This window comes from Tachysurus fulvidraco, chromosome 12, assembly GCF_022655615.1.
Source record: "Tachysurus fulvidraco isolate hzauxx_2018 chromosome 12, HZAU_PFXX_2.0, whole genome shotgun sequence".
Lineage (NCBI taxonomy): Eukaryota > Metazoa > Chordata > Actinopteri > Siluriformes > Bagridae > Tachysurus > Tachysurus fulvidraco.
In genome coordinates, this window is record NC_062529.1 from 12,861,335 (window position 1) to 12,865,250 (window position 3,916).

Genomic DNA, 3,916 nt, shown 5'->3' on the forward strand with positions numbered 1-3,916 from the left:
CTCTTGCTCAGCTTGGGAGCTTGTAATAGTGCAGCGAGAAATTTGTACTTTGCCTCAATCCCCATGTGAACTGAATGTATTATATGAGGAAATAAAGTGTGCAGCTCTGTTCTGGTGAAAAGGACAGGCAGATCAGACAGGATTCTGTCACAATATTGTCACAACAATAGGATACAACTGTCTTGTTTGTATGAAAGAGAGTAAGTGATCATTGGGAATCTAAGCGAAAGTAAGCAAGAGACGAAGAGATGGTAGCAGGGTGCAAATTAGAGCTACACTGATATACTGTACCTTCTTCAGATGCTTGGCAAAAACAACATTAGTTGTAATTAGTTGGGTAATGCAATTTAAAAGCCCAGATCCATTGAATCCCCGAGTACCATAAAGTGTTTACTGCAAATGACTGAATAAATAAATGCTTGCTTAGTTTCTTTCAACTTGACATAAAGAGGGCAAAAAAACATAATTTGAAACCACAGCATCAGGATCCTGCCTGGGGGATTTTAAGTGTCTAACAATTTGATTGTATAAAGTATACCTTAATACAGTATATGTATTATATACATTCAGTACACACAGACTGAAGTAGTTTGTCTTTGGTTCTTTTAAATGTTAGCCAAAATCATCACAATTAAAAGAACCAAAGACTTAAACTACTTCAGTCTGTGTGTACTGAATTTCTATAATACATGAGTTTCACTATTTGAGTTGAATTACTTACACAAATGAACTTTTTCAAGACATTCTAATTTACTGATATGCACCTGTATGTCCAAGTTATTTGCTACACATGATGAGTAAGTTATTTACATCACGGGAAGCCTCATTGCTTCTTGTGAGATTTACCTCACTAGTTAATCCGTGACAATGGTTTAATAAGTGCACTCGGCAGGCAGCACAGAAATGCCATTGTATATCATAATGGCACATAGCTTAAAAGGTTTCTATCTCTCCAGGTTTCCATCTATTGCCTCGCTGTATACATAGTGGTCCAGCAAAGGTCTTCTTATTTTTATGATAGAGATGATACCTCATGCTACAAAGTGATATTATGAAACATTGTACATCAGAACCCTCTGTGTTTTAATTCCATGATTGTTAATTCCTTCACAAGAGCATTTATTTATTTATTAAAACAAGAAAGTAAATTGGTTGAGCATTTAAAGGAATCTTTATCTCAGTGCGATTATATCACACAGCACTGCCTAGTCCAAGTGAGATCGATCATAAAGACATTCAGGCCACACTTGGCTCAATTGGTGGGAATGGATTTACTTTAATTGACACTTCAATGGCAATTTTGCACTAATTGAAGGTTATGAAAGTTAAACTAATATTATCAACTTGATGTTATTTAGAAAGAAACACCATTAAGTATAATCCCATTAGGATGTCTCATTTTTAAAAATGTCTCTCTATATGAGTAGTCTGGGGTATCGACTGTACACCGCTTTTTCATATTCACTGTATAACCCTCATCCAATCATACTGACCTGTTTACATATACACTTGGGCACTATTATGGAACATGCCATGAATACTGATACTGGAGTTTACCGATAATGGATATATATATATATATATATATATATATATATATATATATATATATATATATAGATAGATAGATAGATAGATAGATAGATAGATAGATAGATAGATAGATAGATAGATAGATAGATAGATAGATAGATAGATTTGATTGATTTTAAGAAAAAGTCATTTTTTCCCAGAAAATTCTGAAAGCTTTTCACACTGTACTGTAGACAAGATGAAAATGCAAATGTATACATTTATCCAAGATCTGTGAAGCACAGATAGGACTGTGATAGATGTGCTCTATCACAGAAAGTGAGGAAATAAAGTAAAATAAAATTGTGGCATAACTCACATTATTGCTCCAGTTTGACTCCTTAGTGAAATGAGTGCTCACAATCGTCTTCAGAGGAGATATGTGATGCAATTTCCCTAAACACTCACACTTGAGTGCACACACTCACACACACATGCACACACACACATAGGAATCCTAGGAATATTACTGTACCATGTAGTTTAATGAAGGAGAGATTGGAGAAGTGCTGAGGGATGTCATTCTTATACATGTTGAAGTGGTTTGAGAGGGATTACGTCTCAAGCTTTATAATAGCGCACACACATCCACACAATTACCTCTGAGCAGCTAAAGCGTCACGATATCTCATTGTCTTTGGGAAGTGAATGTTATGTTTGTCACAAATGCACTGTCTTTTGTTTCACCTCCTCTCTCTCATCATCCTGATAGACTGCACTGCAGGACACAGGTGCTGAAGCAACAGAGACGTCATTGTTATCACTCGCCTTTTCACACACACTATGACAGGCAGATAATAACCTATAACATAAAAAAGCTCCAATTCCTCCCAAAGCCATCCTTCAGTTTAACAGCTCTAAAACCTACCCCAAAACAAATGAGGTTGAAAGAAAGGAGAAATGCTCCATTATGAAATGGAGGGGGCAGAGGACCATTTTGGGATGGCAGGAGAGGAGGGGGTATAGTCGTGATAGGCTGGACTTTATAAATGCTGCATCCCTGTTGTGCTGACTGGACGCTTATTGTATCAGCGCACAGCTGTGCTCCTGATGTGGACCCTTCATTTGCAGACATTATTCTGCCACATTGCTACCATCATGACACAGACCATGTGCAATAACAAAGAGATTTGCAGCAGATTTTCAGATTATTGAAGTGTAACGTATGGGACTATATTATGATTATTTCATACTACATGTTTACTGGAAGACAACGTTTAGAAAAATGTATGTGAGGACGATGAGGAAGGGTGCACACAGCAAGCTGTAGTGTAGTTTATCTTTGCTTCATGTCTACTTGAATTGTATTCAAAGCTGGAAATCAGTGCCATGTGAACTGATTGACCTGTGTGTGAGAGGAAAAGAAATAAAAGAAAATGTGTGTGAGCAGCAGAGAGCAAGCTGATGGACAGCAGGGTGATAGCATGAGACTGTAATGTGATTACAGCTGTGTGCTGCACCATGAATAACAGCCATGCTGATCAGATTAGGAAAAGGACACTAGGCAAACTTTTCAAAAACCGATGATTTCATCGCTCCATAGGGACAGTTATTCCACTCCAGGCTCCATGCATCACGTGCACGCCTCATTCCCTCCCTGCGTCTAACTTACATATTCTGTTGCAAAAATGGGCCAAGGTTCTTTTTTCTTTGCTGCAGAAGTGTTACAGATAATTTAAAGTGAAGACCCACTTCATGTTAATACATCTAACAGAGATTTTTGACAGGCTGTATAGAACCAGGAAGCCATTAAATCTGAAAGGAGCAACATTGCCACATCCATGTCTAAATGGATTTATTTATGTTTAACTTCAGGCTTGTTGTCTCACGATATGGTAAAATTTGGCTTTAAAGCAAATCCTTTGTTTACATTTTGTTGTTCTTTTATAAAATCAAAAAAGCCCTCTCTGTAACAAAAAGAAAACAGATTATATATATATTTTTTTGTCTTTTCTTGTCTTCCAATAACGTCCCTATAAGCCAGCACCTAGGCATTACTGGAACTGTTGATATTAAAAAGAGAGTTCATATCTTTCTCTTTGTATTGCTGAATAACATATGCCAGTAGGGGGAGAAACAGATTATCTTAAATTCCCCTTAGAAAGCACTGAAATATTTCTAAACTGATCTCATGCCACTGTCTGTACATTGGCAGCACACTGATAGTTGCCTGTTTCAGAAATGATGAGGTTCCTGAGATCCAGCCTTGTTTGGTGTAATTCCTCCTCACCTATCGTTGTGTCTCTCCTTCTCACTCCTTTTCTCCCCACCTATTTCTCAGCAACCTAGTCCATTAATGCCAAGTCACTCTTCCCTAATCCAGCAGCTGCTTGGCTGGCAGATA